Source organism: Gallus gallus, chromosome 4, assembly GCF_016699485.2.
Source record: "Gallus gallus isolate bGalGal1 chromosome 4, bGalGal1.mat.broiler.GRCg7b, whole genome shotgun sequence".
Taxonomy (NCBI): Eukaryota; Metazoa; Chordata; class Aves; order Galliformes; family Phasianidae; genus Gallus; species Gallus gallus.
The window spans coordinates 70,646,135-70,666,355 of record NC_052535.1 but is presented as its reverse complement, the minus strand read 5'-3'; positions in this window follow the sequence as shown (position 1 = coordinate 70,666,355).

Here is a 20,221-nt window from a genome sequence, read left to right as displayed (position 1 = left end):
TTGTACTTGTACTTGTCATAGAATAAAACGTCAAAGATTATCTAGGGAGTCCCTAATTCGTGAATCATTGACAAAATTGTCCATAATAGTACTTTGAAGTGTTAAGCTATTATATGAAGCAGTAATCTTTACCCTTAGCAGACAATACAGAAGACTAAAAGTGAAACGGCTTTTCAAGATTTCCAGTAAGGACTGCAAAAGAATGTCTTGCTTTTTTGCTGTGAAGTAAATTTTTGTTACGTATGCTTTTCAAAATATTTAAAATTATAGCCTGAATAAAAGTTCACAGTAAGGAATTGACAGTTTAGAAAAGAATACAAGGCAAATATAATTTATGAGCTATTTGGAAATTGATTACAATGCTAAGTACCACATTTAGCAATGACTATTGATGGTAGAATGAATTTGCTCACTCTAGAAAGTGTTAACAAGGGACAGGGAGTGAACTTTCCAATAATTTTTTAGTATTTGCTAAGTTTTCTGATTTTCTAGTATGTTTCAGGGTATCAATCTGACTACATTTTTGTCAGAATAATGCCTGTCTTACATACAATACAGCTTGCAACTGCTTTTTATGGAGAAAATATTCACAAATGGGGTTAAAGTAAAAATATTTCAGAATGTTTTTTGTGTGGTATTTTGCTTACTGTATTTCTGATGTTGTTTGTTTTTCTACAAATAGTAGGTAGTTCTAAGGCAAGTCCTTATTGCAAGATTATCTCTGAAATATGACAAGGAAGGTTTAGCCCAGTTATTCCAACTGCTATTTCCTGGATTATGCTGAAGGATGATTGAATTGCTGCTTTCTAACATAAGCATATTCAGTTCAAGAGCTCATGTTCTATACTGTTTTTCTCCATGACGTAGTGGATAATGTGAGGGAATCCATTCTTAAAAAATTTTGTATTTTTTTTTTAATTTAAATTTTATTTTATTTTATTTTATTTTATTTTATTTTATTTTATTTTTTGTGCCTGGTTGCATATGCATTGCTCTATCAGCAACAGAATGTTGTCTGGGGAAACAAATAGAAACAAAAAGCAAAGAGAAGTTGGGAAAAGGGGAAATGCAGAGTGAAAACAAATTAATGCCTAAAAGTGATAGACATTGACCTGATAATGTGGGCCCTCTGCTGCAACCAATCTAAGGCCTCTGTGGTGTTCTTAGAATTTAGTTGTAAATACCTGGGGGACAGTATCAAAAATAGAAGGGAAACCTGTTCTTAATGTGTAGCACTTCATTGACAGAGAGAAAATATGTATATTGTATATTTGAAATGTTTTTGTTCATTAATGTCCAGAAAAAAATCAAATGTTATTAATGAACTCCTTTAGTTTTCAAACACACTGACAAAGCCACCCATCTTTAGGCTACTAGGGGAAAACAAACAAACAAACAAACAGACAAAAAAAACACCTTTCAGAAGGGGATTTCATGGATGCATGGCTGGAGCTGTATAATCAAATCTAAATTTCAGACAACAGCATCTAACTTGAAAGTAACCTTCAGGCTACCGCAAATAGTATTGTAGTGCATATGGCCCAAAATATGGCTACTTTTAATAGTTATGCTGATAAAAAATACTTGCTAAAAAAGCTATGAAAGACTAAATAATTCCACATAAAGATACAAATGTATCTATAACATAGCTTACACTGCTGAACTTGTTAGCAATGTGAATTCTTTGTTGGTACATTGTTACATGGGCTGACTGAAAGCCTCCTATTTTATCATATTGCCCCACAACATCAGAGGTGGATGTTGGTGGAATGGTAGTAAAGGTTGAACATTCTCACCAATATTCTGTTACATTTTGTTACCACGTGACAGATGGCAGCAGAGGGGCACTCTGACAATACGGCATCTGTCTCCATGTGGAAAAAATGGCACCTACTGACATTCACTGATGCTTGCTGAATATATATGGAGACTAAAAAGTGGATGTCAGCACAGTGAGGCTCTTTGTGTTTCATTTCAGTGGTGGCAACAGTGACATGAAAGACAAGTCATGTTCCAGACAGTGATGCAGAGCTGTTACACAATGAAATGAAGTGTGTCTGGATCAGCTCATCCATGCAAGCTGGCAAACCATGGCGACTGCTGAAAAATAGTGTTTTCTACCTAAGAATTTGCTCTATCTAATAGTGTTATTATGCTCCTTGTATCTGTTGCAGTTTCAGTTAATGGGCATATTACTTTCCAATGTGGCATTACTTTCAGAGCAAACTATACTAATTTTGCATTGGATTATTTAAATTTTAGAAATAGATTTTTCTGTGCATCAAATTCTTTGTCCATTTGTATGTGAATAAGTTTTAAAGGACATGTTTATCAAGACAATAATTTTTCTTTTCTTGAAAATCTAGGAATTTTACAATTTTACTTTAGAGATTTCTTTTATATTACATAATTTATTTTATGAATGGAGATATTCACATGCATTCTTTGACTCAGAGCAAAGTAAATAAATTTATGTCTTTAGTTTCCTTGGAGAACTCTTAGCATCTAACAGTCAACAAATTGAACAACTGAATAGTGTTACTGAAGGTATCATGCCTAACTCTTCTTAGTGTTCAAGGTCTACTTCCTTCCTTCTCTGAAGGCTGATTATTTCATTTATTTTGTTTTTGTTGTTGTTGCTATTTATTTTTTTATTCTGTGTTTTTCTAAATCCAATCAATTATTATAACGCAGAATTTAAAGCTACAGCATTGCTCTGGGTCACACAGTAAGAACAACTTAATATGGCACTCTCCTCCTGTTAACTCCGGTAATGAGCTCAGTAAGTTACACACCTTGCTACAGTTCAGCTTCCAGAAAAATGCTCCCTTTGTCCTTAAGTGTATGAAACAGTGTGGTTACACTTTGAATACTTTTTTCATATTCATTCTTCGATACTTGACACGTGTGCCGTATTTCATAACAAAAGGAGTTTGTGCTCTTTCTGTATATGAAAGATATGATTGATTTTTATTTTTTTCTTTCTATTGTTTTCTTTATTATCATATCCAATGTGTTTTCTTTACCATATTAGTATTTTTTACACTTCTGATAAGCTAAACATTTTGATCTCTTTCAATTTTTTTGATCACTTACTTTTTTTTTTTTTTTTTATCAGGTGAATCACTTTTGGTGGGTATTTATTTTTCCTGCCTTTCAAAATACTGAAAATCAACATTTCCTTCCTACAGCTCGACTGTTGACTGCCACAGAACTCTGCTTAAATCATACTGCTTACCTTTTGTTCCTGAATTAATAAATATCTTAAGGATAACTCTGTCCATTTATTATTAATCTTTTAATATATTTTGCAAAAAATAACAAATAGCATACATTTAAATGAAATTGTCAAGTGTTTTTCTTATACCTATACTTACCACTATGAACCCAACCAAACTTAAGCTTCGATGAGATGTATTTTCTTCAGACTTGTTATCTTTAAAGTTATGATTTTTTCCATTATCCTTCTCTCATTAATGTAAGCTAAAAAAGAAAAAAAGAAAGAAAAAAAAAAGAGAATGCCTTGTCTTTTTCTGTTTTATCAAGATGAGTTTTTGAAACTGATCATACAGCAGTAGTATTAAATGTTTGTGTCCTTAAAACTAACTATACTGTTAAAGGAAACATACTTATCCTTGATAAATATTACTGTTTGTTGTTGTTGTTTTGTTTTGTTTTTTGTTTTTTGTTTTCTGCAAGAATGTGACTTAAAGTGAAGATTGTGAATTCAAGTGAAAATCTTTTTAGCATTCCTATGGGAAAGACCACAGAGAATCATAGAACCATTTGAGTTTGAAGGGACCTTTAGAAGTCATCTAATCCAACTCCCCTGCAATGAACAGGGATACCCACAGCTAGATCACTTTACTCGGAGATCAATCTAGCCTTGAATGTTTCCAGGGATGGAGCACCACTACCCGTCTGGGAACCTGTTCCAGTGCATCACTGTGCTAATTGTAATTTTTTTTCCCTTGTATTAAGTCTCAAGCTCTCCTCTTACTATGAAACCATTTCCCCTTGTCTTATCACAACAGACCTTGCTAAAGAGTCTGTCCCCTTATTTTTTATTGCCCCTCTTTAGATATTGAAATGTCACTATCCTAGGTCTCCCCGGTGTCTTTGCTTCTCCAGGCTGGACAGCTCTATCAGCCTGTCCTCACAGGGTAGGTGTTCCACCCTTTGGATCAATTCTGTGGTCTTCCGTTGGACACAAGTGCTTTTACTAGACTACTTCTCTCCTGTATGAGGACTCCATCTCAATGCAGTGCTCCAGGTGAGATTTCACCAGAGAAGAGTAAAGGGACAGAATTACCTCCCTTGCCCTGCTGGCCAAGCTTCATTTGATGCAGTCCAGGTTACAGTTGGCTTTCTGGGCTGCAAGAGTACATTACTAATTTACATCCATTTTGCCATCTACCAGTACTCCCTCGACTTTTTCAGCAGGGCTGTGCTCAATCCTATTGTCTCCCAACTTGTGAGACTCTCTGGTATCTTCTTAGCTTTTACCTCTATTAGAAAGAAGGGGAAAAAGTTGGGTAATTTTTCATAGCTAAATTCTTCATGATCAGCTTGAAAACCTCCCACTTCAATAACTTGTAGACCTTCTATAAGAAATGACAAAAACCAACTAGGGAGCTTCAAGGCTCTGTTTAGAGATATTTTCTTCTTTTCGTCTTTATTTACACTGTTTATAAAAAAAAAAATTATTTATTTATTTATTTATTTATTTATTTTTTGGAGTGTTCTTGGAGCAGACTAATTCTCCATAGGGAAGAAGCTAGTCAAGACCTTTTACTATTATAGAAAGCAGGTAAACTTTTATTCAGGTGATGAATCTCAGGTGATCTGTGAAGTTAAAAAGCTTTACTTTCTGAAAGGAGAATCAATTTAATTTGAGAGTAGTGGCAAACAAGTGGCAATAAACAAAGATCTATGAAAATTGCCTGGACTAACACTGACTTGGAATAAATAGGCATACCTAGAATAGTGTTTTTTGTAAACATTGGTAGGTTTCCTTCTTTAAGCCTCAGCAGTCATAAGGGGGAAAAATAAAAAGGCTTCTCTAAAATATGTCCCTTTATGCACTGTTTCGTGACACATAACAGATAAGAAAGGCTGCAGCACTCAGCAAACATTTTCATGGGAGATTTTTACTTACTTTCTACTTAAATGCCAAGTGTCTACATGTTGATTCCTAATTAGTGAGATAAAGCATAAATCTTTGAAGGGAAAGGATGTTGATAATAATGAACTATTTTAAAATTATGAACAAACATATATATATATATATAATATATTCAATCTCTACAGTTATGCCTAGAAATGTCTATAAACAGAAAAGTATAGTTTATTATAACTATTCATTGACCACTAGGGCAATAGGCATTCTATTCACTAGTTATATTGCCATTAAACAGTAATTTTAAAAACCTAAATTTACATGAGAAATTCCTGCTATTTTTCCATTTAATTCTTTCAAAAATAATATATATCCCCTTAACTGCTAAGATGCCTTGGCCTGTAAATGCCAATTTATTTAGTTCACTGGGATGTAAAGACAGAAAAATTAAATGTATATGTACAGACAATGCATACTTCTCGTGTTTTCTTGTCTACATTTTAAGATACAAAATTCTTAGATATTAAGAGATAGATCAACCCCTCCCTCTTCCCTAACTTAGATAAAATCTAGTTTTAAAATGTTCCAAATTTTAATCTTTTTAAAAGTAATGTCCCTCAATATCCAGTTGTTTGAAGGAAAAATCATATGAGTGAAATTAACAGTAAAAAAAAATAGCACCATCAGAAAACTCACTAAAAATGCAATTTTTTATGGTAATAAAACAATAATAATACAGTACACACACATAAAACAGTTCACATCCTAACTAGATAAAGATCTTCAACTGAATATTTGTATTGGCAACCAGTTGCAATACAGCAGCATACCAAATTTGTATTTAGGATACTCAAAAAGCAGATCTCAAATGAAATTTGTAGAGTCAGATTTACAAAATATTGCTGGGTAGGGTTCTATTTAAACACAGTGGATTGTAATTTAATATATTTAGAATGAGAAAATCTTTTTCAAAAAAATATAAAAAGTAGAACTAATAATATAAAAATTATTCCATGAATGCCACAGATACTGCTTCTTTAATATACCATGCCTCCATTTCTGTAGCTCACTAGTACAGCAGCGTCATCATCTTGCTCTAGGTTTTTTCAAATACTCTCAGGGCAATGGTGCAATAGCTTTACTATAACAGATGGTCTTTAGCTGTAGTTTCCCACTTTGTAGAACTGGTACCACACAGCTAAAGGTTCGCCTTGAGCATGTCCTTACAGCACTTTAGTGGTGTACCTGTCAGCCATTCATGGTACTTCTAATGGGCATAAAAAACAGCTTAAGGCATTCATGTTATTCATCATATGTACCAGATGTCCAGAGCAATAGAGCTGAGACTGCAGGAACTGTAATACTGAGAATTTGATACTGATGTAAGATAACAGTACCCCAGATTGAGAAACAATTAAGAGACTAAAGCTATTAGATATATCATAAGCCACTTTCTATTTTTATCAGCAAGGAAAAATTAAAATTTTAAGTTAAGAATTCAGATAAATATACCCATAATTAATTATTTTGATTTTGAGGAATTGAATTATGTCTGCATATTATAGATATTCCGCACACAATTTTATTCAAATATTAATTTCTAGCAATAACAAGAGGTAACATATATTTGATGCAGTTGATGCAACTGTAGGAGAATTTCTGCTGGGATTGTGGCATGGTGGGTGGCAGACAATCCAGGAGATTCCTAGAGACTGTTGAGGACAACTTCCTGGTCTACGTAATAGATAGACCAACCCGAGATGAAGTGTTACTGGACCTGGTGCTCACTAATGCGGAGGAGAGAAATGGAGAGGTAAAGATTGAAGGCAGCCTGGGCTGTAGTGACCATACCTTGGCGGAGTTTCTGATCTTGAAGAATGCAGTCATGGCAAAATGCAGAGCTAGGACCCTGTACCTTAGGAGAGCAAAATTCCAGCTGCTCAAGGAATTTCTGAGTGGGATCCCCTAGGAAACTGTCCTTAATGGCATGGGCATGGAACAAAGTTGGCAGCTTTTACAGGACACCCTTCTGAGAGTGCAACAGCTCTCCATCCCCCAGCAGAAGTCAAGCAGGAAAGGCAGGTGGCTGTCATGGCTGTGCAAGGACCTGCAGCTTAAACTGAGGGAAAAGAAGGAAATGTACAGAAAGTGGAAGCAGGGTTGTGTATGCTGAAGGGAATGCAGGGCTGCTGTCCAAGTGTGTAGAGATAGGATTAGGAAAGCCAAGGCACAGATGGAGCTGAACTCGGTGAGGAATGTGAAAGATAACAAGGAGGGGTTCTACAGGTACATAGGCAGGAGGAGACAGACCAAGGAGAGTGTTCCCCCTCTGGTGAAAGGTAATGGGGAGTTGGCTTCCTCAGACACAGATAAAGCTGAGGTACTCAATGAATGTTTGGCCTCAGTCTTCACAGGTGGTCAGGCTTCCCGTGTCTGCCAGGACCATGAGCCTGTAGGTGAGGGTGTGGGGAGTGGTGTCTGTCCCACTGTAACAGTGGAACAAGTCTGAGTCCTCCTTGTGAAATTGAACGTGTATAAATCCATGGGGCCGGATGATATCCATCCTAGAGCTCTGAGAGAGATGGCTGATGTAGTTGCCGAACCGCTCTCCACCATATTTGAAAAATCATGGCTGTCTGGTGAAGTCCCCAGTGACTGGAAAAAGGGAAACTTTGCTCCCATTTTTAAGAAAGGGAGAAAGGAAGACCCAGGGAACTACAGGCCAGTGAGCCTCACCTCTGTGCCTGGGAAGATCATGGAGCAGATCCTCCTAGAAACTATGTTAAGGCCCATACGGGGTAAAGTGGTGATTTGAGACAGCCAGCATGGCTTCACCAAGGGCAGATCGTGCCTGACCAATCTGGTGGCCTTCTATGATGGAGTGACAGCTTTGGTGGATGGGGGAAGGGCTGTGGCTGTCATCTACCTGGACTTCTGCAAGGCATTTGACATGGTCTTTCACCACATCCTTCCCTCTAAATTGGAGAGGTGTGGATTTGAAGGATGGATTGTTCAGTGGATTAGGAATTGGCTGGCTGGACACAGCCAAAGGGTTGTGTTCAATGGTTCCGTGTCAGGGTGGAGGCCAGTCACATGCGGTGTCCCTCAGGGGTCGGTCTTGGGCCTGGTGCTCTTCAACATCTTCATCAGTGACACAGACAATGGCATCAAGTGCACCCTCAGCAAGTTTGCAGATGACACCAAGCTGAGAGGTGCAGTCGATACACTGGAAGGTAGGGAAGCCATCCAGAGGGACCTGGACAGGCTGGAGAAGTGGTCCCATGAAAACCTAATGAGGTTCAATAAGACCAAGTGCAGGGTGCTGCACTTGGGTTGGGGCAATCCCGGGTACTTATACATACTGGAGGAAGATCTTCTTGAGCACACACCTGAGGGGAAGGACTTGGGGGTCCTGGTGGATGAGAAGCTGGACATGAGCCAGCAGTGTACACATGCATCCCGGAAGGCCAACTGTGTTCTGGGCTGCATAAAAAAAGGGGTGGCCAGCAGGAAGAGGGAGGTGATTGTCCCCCTCTACTTGGCTCTTGTGAAGCCTCATCTGGAGTACTGCGTCCAGGCCTACACCTCAGTACAGGAAAGACATGGAGCTCTTGGAGCGGGTCCAGAGGAGAGCCACAAAGATGATCAGAAGGCTGGAGCACCTCTCCTATGAGGAAAGGTTGAGGGAACTGAGATTGTTCACCTTGGAGAAGAGAAGGCTCTGGGGAGACCTCATTGTGGCCTTCAAGTACTTGGAGGGAGCATATAAAGAGGAAGGGGAATGGCTGTTTATGAGGGTGGATAGTGATAGGACAAGGGGGAATGGTTTTAAACTGAGACAGGGGAGGTTTAGGTTAGATATGAGGAGGAAGTTTTTCACACAGAGTTTGGTGACACACTGGAACAGGTTGCCCAAGGAGGTTGTGGATGCCCTTTTGCTGGAGGCATTCAAGGCCAGGCTGGATGTGGCTCTGGGCAGCCTGGTCTAGTGATTGGCGACCCTGCCCACTGCAGGGGAGTTGAAACAAGCTGATCTCTGAGGTTCTTTTCAACCCAGGCCATTCTATGATTCTGTGATTATATGATTGTATGATTCTATGAAGAGTATTCCCTGAAATATGTTTTGACACTGTTGTATATACCAGACCATATTTTAACAATATTACAATTTTGCTCAATGACACAGCTTCAATAACTTGTATTCCGAAATTCATATTCTAAACTGATATTACAATTCCAATTTTCCTCTACTTCAATTGTTTGGTAGTTGTGCCAGTGTTAGTGCATTACCCTACTGATTAATTTTCTCCGTGCTTTGAATTTTAAGGGCTTAAAACCTCAATGTAGTTGGAAGAAAGACAATTCCTAATGTGATTTAATAATTTAATAAATGGATAAAACAGATTTCTGCATGTGATCATATGTTCTGCACAAGCTGAGTGGGAGCAGTCTTTCCGGACCTCAGTAAGGAAAGCATAGCAGTAAGTAACATAAGCAAGTTGTTTTAATGGGACCATAACTGGAATAAAAATAGAGATTCAAAACATCTGTGGTAAGGAGAGAGCAATATATTTTAGTGAGCAGTACTTTAGGTTGTTTGAAAATTTTTGAAAATAAATGTTTAAAATTATTCTATTAGAACAAAAAAAATAACCCTGATATTTCTCTTCCTCACTTCTCTGTATAGAATCATAGAATCATAGAATCGCTAAGGTTGGAAAAGACCCACAGGATCATCCAGTCCAACCATTCGCCCTTCATCAATGGTTCTCACTAAACCATGTCCCGCAATACAACATCCAAACGCTCTTTGAACACCACCAGGCTCAGTGACTCCACCACCTCTCTGGGCAGCCCATTCCAGTGCTTGACCACCCTTTCAGAGAAGTAGTATTTCCTAACGTCCAGCCTGAATCTTCCCTGACGCAGCTTGAAGCCATTCCCTCTAGTCCTATCACTAGTCACATGAGAGAAGAGGCTGACCCCCAGCTCACTACAACCTCCCTTCAGGTAGAGAGCAATAAGGTCTCCCCTGAGCCTCCTCTTCTCTAGACTGAACAATCCCAGCTCCTTCAGCCGCTCCTCATAAGGCCTGTGCTCCAGATCCCTCACCAGCTTTGTTGCCCTCCTCTGGACACACTTCAGGGCCTCGATGTCTTTCTTACAGTGAGGGGCCCAAAACTGGACACAGTACTCAAGGTGCGGCCTCACCAGTGCGCCCAGTATGCCTAAATTCATTCTAGACTTAAACATTCCTTCATGACTTCTACAGAAATACATAATTGCTTATTGAATTTGCCTTCTAGCCCTTAAAGTCCCCTTAATACACATCATACCCAATAGTATCTTCTGAAATTTCCTTGGAAACATGTACAGCTGATTTTTCATCATGCAAGGACACTGTTTTCAGACTTCAGTCTTGAAAGCCAGGAGCAACTGGTCACAAAATGAAACATATTACAGGACCATCTTCAACTCACTTTTATAATTCTGTTACAAATTTAACCACAAAACATGTGTTTTTTAAGAGGTGAGTGGAAAATTGTGTGTCGCGGTTTTTAAACAACTGAAGGCTGACTGCCAGCAAGAACTGTGATCAGAAATGTTTGACAGGCTCTGTGGTAAGGTAATATTTGCTAAACTGTGTTTGCTTCCTTGAGAGTTACATTTCAGTAATCATAAAGTGATGATGCAGAGGTGGTTGTGGGGGAGAGAAAACAAATGGCAAAAACACAGTAAGTTTTAACAACATAAATACGTGTTTCTAGTCCAAGGAACTATAGAAGTTCTCTGAAAAATTAAGTTTATACAAGTTTTTGGGTTTTTTTTTTCTGTAGCTGTAAATTTTTTTTCTGTAAACTGTGTAAAGAAGCTGTCAGTAAATTAGCTAAATATTTCAGATGATCTGGCAATATTAACACTTATTTCTCATGAAGGTTTACATTTATAGACAAAACAATAAAGAAAAATATTTTTAATATTATTGATCTGTAAATGAGATTAATGAAAACCTTGATGTGTCACCTCTAATACTGGGAAAAAACATATTTCTGTATTTTTATGCTATGGAACATATGCCACTTCATTTGGAGGTATTACATACATTACGTTATTGCATAATATATTTTAGTAATATTAATTAGATAAAAAATATATAATATCTTGTTTTCAGTATCTTTCTATAAAGTTCAAGAAGCTTTTGACCCCCTTTACTTCCTTGTCATTAACTAACAGTAGTCACCAGACAACTATGTTGTCTTCTACTTATTCTTGCAAAGTAGGACAGTAAGTAATCATTGCTATACTCGGTTTGTTGTGTACTTCAGATATTAAAAATCTTTGCAGTAATGTAGAATAATAAAGTAAAATAATATAACTAATATTTAAACAACATATTTTAATGGCATCTGCTCTGTGATGTTCTAAAACAGTATTGCATTTATTTATTGCTGTAACATACTCAATTTCTTTTGAGTTCCCTTTTGTTTCATTCTAAGCAAAGAAGGAGAGGGGTTGTTAACATCCACTGCCTCCCTCATTGTTCAGTTGTATCTTATTCTTTGAAGGAGAATAATGTGTTTAAGTTCAAAATATATGGATTAGAATCTGAAATTTTTGGCCAAACATTCAGACATTTTGGGCTAGACTTGGGCAGGCTTAAAGAACTCATGATGGAAAGACACAGTGCGTACACTTGGTAGTGGGCTTCCTCTTACACAATAAGGACAGTGCAAATTAATCTACTAAAGACTGGAGTTCTATTTGAGGTAGAGCTGCATGGCATTAGGAAAGCCAAGGCACAGGCAGAACCAAACATGGTGAAGGATGTTAAAAACAATAAGACTTTCTACAGGTACATTGGACTGAAGAGACAGGCCAAAGTGAGTGTACCACCTTTGGTGAGATACTGAATGAATTCTTTGCCTCAGTCTTCACTTGCAGCCAGGATTCTAGTACTTCTCAAGTGCCTGAACCCTACATCCCTAAACCTCTAGTTTGGGACTGAGGAAGTAAATCCCCCGCCCCACTGTAAGGGCAGATCAAGTCTAAGACAGCCTCATGGGACTGAATGCATACAAGTCTATGGGACTGGATGACATGCATCCCAGGGTTCTGAAGGAACTGGCTGAGGTGGTTGTTGAGCTGCTCTCCATCATATTTGAGAAGTCATGGCTGTCAGGTGAGATCCCAGGTTACTGGAAAAAAGGGTCACATCACTCCCATTTATAGAAAAAGGGAACAAGGAGGACGTGGAGAACTCCAGGCCAGTGAGCCTCACCTCTGTGCCTGGGAAGGTCATGGAACAGATTCTCCTGGATGACATGCTTGATCTCTTGAGGAATGAGTGTGTGATCCGAGACAGGCAGCATAGCTTCACCGGAGGAAGATCATGCCTAACAAATCTGATGGCATTGGTGGACAAAGGGAAGGTGACTGATGTCATTTACTTGGACTTGTGCAAGGCCTTTGACATGGTCCCCCACCACATCCTTATCTCCAAATTAGAGAGATGTGGATTTGACAGGCGGGCCACCTGGTGGATAAAGAATTGGTTGAAAGGCAGCAGCCAAAGGGTTGTGATCAATAGTTCTATGTACCCCAGGGGACTGTCTTGGGACTGGTGCTCTTCAACATCTTTATCAATGACATCAATGATGGAATTGAGTGCACCCTCAGCAAGTTTGCTGATGACACCAAGCTGAGTGGTGTGGTTGACACAATGGAAGAAAGGGATGCCGTTCAGAGGGACCTCAACAGACTCAAAAGGTGGGCCCAGGTGAATCTAATGAAGTTCAACACAGCAAAGTGCATGATTTTGCACTTGGGCCAGAGGAATCCCAGGCATATATACTGACTGGGAGGAGCCCTTCCAGAGTAGCCCAGCAGAGAAGGATGTGGAGGTCCTCGTGGCTGAAAAACTTAACATGAGCCAGCAGTGTGCATTTCCAGCTTGGAAAGCAAATGGTATCCTGGGCTCCATCAGAAGAAGGGTGACCAGCAGCGACAGGGAGGTGATTGTCCCTCTCTATTTTGCCTTTGTGAGGCCCCATCTGGAGTACTGCATCCAAGTCTGGGGACTCCGATACAAGAAAGACAGGGAGCTGTTGGAAAGGGTCCAGAGGAGGGCCACAGAGATGATAAGAGGGCTGGAGCACCTCCCCTGCGAAGACAGGCAGAGGGAGCTGGGCTTGTTCAGCTTGGAGAGGAGACCAGGGGTGACCTCATTGGAGGACCTTCCAGGACCTAAAAGGAGCCTAGAAACAGGAGGGGAGTCAACTCTTTGAAAGGGTAGATAATAGCCGGACAAGAGGAAATGGTTTTAAGTTGAAGAAGGGAAGATTTAGGTTGGATATCAGGGGGAAGTTTTTTACCAAGAGAGTGACAAGGTGCTGGAACAGGCTGCCCAGAAAGTCTGTGGATGCTCCATCACTGGAGGTGTTCAAGGCCAGGTTGGATGGGGCCTGGGCAACCTGGCCTTGTATTAAATGTGGAGGATGGTGGCCCTGCCATCAGCAGGGGGGTTGGAGCTTTGTGGGAATACAAGAAAAACTGTTCATAGCAACAGCTACGTAGCAAGATAAACAGCATGAGAACCAAGGACATCTCTAGAAGAAGAAAGAACAGCTCATGGCTCTGATTGGATAAGCGTCTGCATGAACGATTGAAGAATGTTTGTAGAATGCTTTGTTGACATGTAAAGGTGGATGGGAAAGTCGTAGGGGCAGATGAGAAAGCTAGAAAAAGAAAACATGTGAAGGTATAAAAGTAATGTGAATAATTGTAATAAAGGATTTGGATCATTCACATCTGAGTCCGTGCATCAGATACTGCAGAGCTTCATGATCCTTGAGGTCCCAAGCCATTCTGTGATTCTGTGTTCTGTGTTTGCTGGCAGAAGAAAGCTGAGTGTAGACTTACAAAGCAAACTGCGTCTGCATGTAAAGTTGGTAGTAAACCTGTGCATTATATTCTGTCTCAGTAGGGCTTGTTATTTTAAGCTTAGAGTTACACCGATCACAATTATACAGTGCTGATGCACCCTGAGGCTCCAAGGTAGCAGACTCCTGTCCTTTTAGAATTCATAGCATAGAATGGTCTCCTGAGGATGTCTCCAAAGTAATTGTTAGCATATATCAGGTTGTTTTGATCAATTTGCCTTCAGATATTGTTAAAATGAGAAGCTTGACTGGCTTTTTGCCAGATAGGAATATGTCCTCATTTGAAAAATGCCCTGCTTTTTATAGTACAATTTTGCTGCAGAGAAAAAAGAAACAAAGAGAAAGATAAGATAAATAGTCTCAGATATGACTACTTCAATGAGTAGAAAGCTAAAAAAAGTTAAGGAAAAACAATAAAATGAAATCAAAAACTGTAAAAAGTGAACAAAGTTAAAGCCACCAGATTTGCTTGCTTTGGTAACCTGAAATAAACCACAATAATTAATTTTTCATATGAAGTTCTTGAGAGAGCTAGTATTGTTTGAAATAATTGTTAATATACGTGACAAACATACAAATTCAATTCTGGATCAAAGCAGACAAGATGAGAAAGTTTTTAAATGAACTACAAAATCTTACATGTGTTTTTCCAGCACATGTTTCACAGTCCCTAAATTTCAAGTTTTGAAAGACAAAGTGAACACCTTTGCAAAACATCCTCAGGTACTGGCTTGTTTAGCTTCTGTATTGAATAGTATGTGTTATCTCTGGGATACTCTCGATATAAATTTTGTAAGGATTTTATAAACCTGCTTGGTAAACTTTAATACTTTATGTAGAAGTAAGGACATTATTCTAACTATTTTTTTCATGACATAAAATACAGTGTTTATTTGATAAATAAAGTATAACAGTATCTTTTTTTTTAACCTTTCTTTCAACTATTATTGTAAATATCTTTATCCCTGTGTTCTGTCTACAGCATGATGTCAGCAAGGATCTTTTCTTTCTTCTTGTTTCATCTCATAAGATGCAAAATGATTTAAGAACTTTGATGGAGTGTATAATGAGAAGAAATACAGGTATATCTCTCATTTAATAACAGTAGTAGATTAACTCATTATCAGAATACATATGTAATTATTCAACCCAAAATCATAACTTTTATGGAGTGTTCAGATTTTCTTTAGGAATATAAAAGATTTGATAACAATTCACATGTACGTAGTAGTTTATCTGTATTTCGTTTTGGGGGGATAGAGGGTACATTTTTAGTGCTTCTGAGTGATATTTAGCAAGACATTCTCCTTGTACCTTGAATAAAATAATGCAATAATAAAATGTTAATTTTCAGATAATTTTATTGATGAATGCCATGCTATCATTACATAGCCAAGAATGTTACATTTTTAGCATTAAATCTGTATTTCTGACTTCTAACATTTTTCTTTATCACATGAAGAAGGAAGAATTGTGGCTCACCAAACATAATATATGAGTCTTGTCATAAGATTGTGTACAGTCCAAGCAACAAGGCAAGACTGAACAGACCTAGGTTAAGGCCTAGAAAGAGGATAAGAAAAATGAGATTATTAATCATGGGTGATTGTTTTAAAGAGTCAGATTTCTATTTTCACAAAAACAGTAATTAAAGATGAAATAACAATACCCTTTACATATAAACATTAAAATCTTAAAACCTTTCTTAAAAAAAAATATTGTCTGAATTAAATTAGTGTTAACATTCTTAAAACAGGTCAAACTGAATTTTCTCTTTTGTCTCCCATTGTCAGTTAAATACAGCAAATTTTTTTCATTACTATGCCTGTAATGAAATGTAATGAGATGTAAGTAGACTGATAGACAGATCATGCTTCACAGTGGAAAAACCTGCTTTCAGTGCAGGTAATGTACCACGTATTTACAGGAATTATAATACTGATAAATACTTTTAAGATGTACTGAAGAATTCATTATTCATGAAGTAATAAAAACAACAGACCTACAACTCCTAGATTATGCTGCATTGGCTATTCCTGCTTCTATTACACCTTTCTTTCAAAGCAAAATATGAAAGTCTTGGAAATATCAAGTTAAATTGAATATATTGAAAATCTGAAATTAATCTCTAATATAACTAGAAAATATTATTTATTTTAATGTATCAGGTTTATACACTAAGATATATAATCATGAAAAAGTGCATGTTTCTTGTCATAGCTATGACTCATCTGAGTAATATCATTTTGTTCATAAAAAGATGTGTTTGCAAGCAGCATGTTCTATGATGTTTTTAGACTTTTTATTCACCCACAAGCTTAGCCTTGACTGAGCACAAACCCTCTTGCTGACATGGACTTGAGCCAGGGAGCATCAGAGGCTAACCAAATTTGTCCAATTTAGGAGAAATGATTTGATTTAACTAGCAGTTGTTACCTTCCTGTTCTTTCTCTTGACAGGCAGATTTAGAGCCTTATAAAATACACAGGCTGGAAGCCAAGCATCACTGAACTACACAGTGCTGGATTACCTGGTGAAACCCTAACAAGACAAATAAATTAGCATTTAATAGTCAAAATGCTCAGCCCAAGGATAACTTGAAGGGACAGACATTAGATAAGTATGCTCTTTCCTAAGGAGAATAATAATGTATTTGACCTAAATGTGTACAAATTTCTTTTTCAAAAATATTGACCAGAAGCTAATAGACACAAAACATGACTATGATTATCTTTAAACATTTTGAAAGTGGGCACAGTTAAAGTATCACAGTGTACAGAATAAACATTTAGAATATAAACATATACAGTATAAAATAGCTTAACACCACAGTAAAATTGCATTTTCACCTAGATGATGTGAAAACATGTAGTTGCCTTGAAAGCATTTGGTGGCTGTAAATGTAATTACATGTTTCATGAATGCTACTCCTGTTAACAAAGGCATTGGTCATCTGTCATCTGACCAACTATTCAACCAAAATAACAATCCTTAATATCTTCATAGACTAACGTAGAAGGAATAGGATAGGATAGGATAGGATAGGATAGGATAGGATAGGATAGGATAGGATAGGATAGGATAGGATAGGATAGGATAGGATAGGATAGGATAGGATAGGATAGGATAGGATAGGATAGGATAGGATGAGCAGGAAGGGACCCACAATGAGCATTAAGTTCCACCTGTGACTCCACACAGGACCACCTTATTGACTAAACAAGAGATGATGAGCACAAAGTGGAACACGGGAAGTTCCATACTTTGAGCACAGGAATAAGATGCCCAGAGAGAAGTTGTGGAGTTTCCCAAAATCAGAAAAACTAAACTGAGCTTTGATTTGACCTTAGCTCACTAACAGTGGCCTTAAGATATCATATCTGAACTGGTAATCCAAAGGATGTTACTAAGCAATCAATTTGGTAGCTTTCTGCACTTCAGTCAGATGTAAATGAGAAAGCATGAAAGATACAAAAGCCTCTGAAAACATGTAGATTATCTATAGCTGAAAAAAAAAAAAAAAAAGGTCTACCTAAGGCTAAACAAATGAAACTTAGTAGGAAGGCACTGAGCTGCCTGAACTTACAGCTTGCTTGTGCTCCAATGGTAGTTATTTCTTATGTACACACACTAGCATTCCTTACAGACTTTTTCTCTCTTTAAGCTGCAGATTGATAGCATATATTATATACTGTGTACATATGTAGTATATATTATTATATATATACTATATATTTCCAGTTCAATCAACTTGCATTTAAATTCAAGTTTTCAGATTATCTAGCAGATATGCAAATAAATAACACATTACTTAGTTATTATGGTATCTCTTTTTATAGTAAACAGTGCAGTGCAAATAGAAAAAAAAAGAGTTAATGAAATGACTGAAGTTCAATTATAAGAGAATGGATAGGTCTTAAAAGAAGCAAAAGTGTTTACAGTAAACAAACAAGAATTCAAATAGTACAAGAGCACCCCCAAAGCAAACAAATAAACAAACAATACCAGTAACTTTACCTAGATGAAGAAGACTTTTTGTTGATTCACTACATCAGTCTATTTAAGTGAAATTTCTAACTGGAGAGGAACGTCCAAGTAATTAACTTGACATTAAATCTACTGAAGACTTATTAAAAAATCCTTTATCTGTAAGCATTATAATTAGGATCTTTTCAACAGGGTCAGTCTCCACCTATATTCTTAATCTATTATGTTTCTGTAATTATTATTTATTATTGTAGAGTATCTAAAAAGAGACATTCAAGAGCAGTATGTTACTTTTATTCTCAAGAGAGTTAGGATAGGACTTCCACAGCATTCTGAACATTTGAAGATTCTGCTAGGGTTTCTTTATTTATCCAGTAGGGTTTTTGTTTGTTTGTTTTGTTGAGTTTTTTTAAGTATTGCACAGCAGGACAACATTGATATGTAAGCCAGAAAAAGATAGTCTACTGCTGGTTTCATAATAGCAAACTGTTTGGGTTCTGTTTTGTTTTTCTTCATTGCTGCAAAAGTTAAAATGCTCAGGAGATTCTACTGTGAGGAAAAGTTAGAAGAATGTTAGTAACAGATAAGAAAAAAGGAATGTATAAACTCTGTCTATATTCTACTAATTTAAATTTCTTCCATAATGTCTGTATTTGAATAGAATCATGGAATCATAGAATAGTTTGGAAGGGACCTTTAAAGTCATGAAGTTCCAACCCCTCTGCTATAGGCAAGGAAACCTCCCACTAGACCAGGTTGCTCTAAGTCCCATGTAGCCTAATGTTGAAAGCTTCCAGGGTGCTCACAAGAATTCAATTTACTGAAATAGAATAATAGAATCATAGAATTGCTCAGGTTGGAAAAGACCTTAAAGATCATCGAGTCCAACCACAGCCTAACCATACTACCTTAACTCTTAACAACCCTGAACTAAAACATGTCCCTAAGCACCACATCCAAACGGTTTTTAAACACATCCAGAGATGGTGACTCAACAACCTCCCTGAGGAGCTTATTCCAGTGCTTCACAACTCTTTCTGCACAGAAGATTTTCTAATACCTAACCTAAACCTCTCCTGGAGCAACTTGAGGCCATTTCCCTTGTCCTGTCACCTGTCACCAGTGAGAAGAGACCAACACCACTCTCACTGCAATCACCTTCCAGGTACTGGAAGAGAGTATTAAAGTCTCCCCTCAGCCTCCTCTTCCCCAGACTAAACATCCCCAGTTCCTTTTGTCACTCCTCACAGGGCATATTCTCCAAGCCCTTCACAAGCCTTGTCACCCTTCATTGGACCTGCTCCAACACGTCAGTATCCTCGAGGTGGGGCCTCACCAGAGCTGACTACAGAAGCAGGATTACTTCCCTCTTCCTGCTCACCACACCATTCCTGATAAAAAAACAGGATGCCGTTGGCCTTCTTGGCCACCCAGGCACACTGCTGGCTCATGTTCAGCTGACTGTCCATCAGTACACCAAGGTCCCTTTCCATCAAGCAGCTTTCCAGCCACTCCTCTACAAGCCTGTAGGGTTGCCTGGGGTTGTTGTGACCAAAATGCAGGACCCGACACCTGGCTCCACTGAAACTCATACAGTTAACCGTGACCCATAGATCCAGTCTCTCCAGGTCTTTATCCAGGTCCCTCTGTAGTGCTTTTCTCCCATCTGGCAGATCAACACTCCCTCCCAACATGATGTTGTCTGAAACTTACTGAGGGTACACTCAATCCCCTCATCGAGATCATCAATAAAGATGTTGAACAGGAGTGGTTCCAGTACTGAGTCCTGAGGGATGCCACTTGTGACTGGCCACCAACTGGATTTAACTCCACTGATCACAACTCTTTGGGCGTGGCCATGCAGCCAGTGTTTCACCCAGCAGAGTGTATGCCCATCCAAATCATGAACAGCCAGCTTCTCCATGAAAATCTATGTTTCTTCAGAGTTTCTGCATATACTGCATATAAAAAGTGGCAGAACCTGTATCTGAAACCCAGTGCCTCTATATCTCCCACTTATAAAAAACACAGGTTTCTAATATGTAATATTTTTAAATGAATGTTAGTAGAGAGTAGACTTCTGAAGGGAAAGCAAACAAACAAAAACACTCAACAAGCTGAAAATCCAGTTTGGCTTTTTGTGTGTGTGTGTGTGTGTGTGTGTTTATTCTTTCTC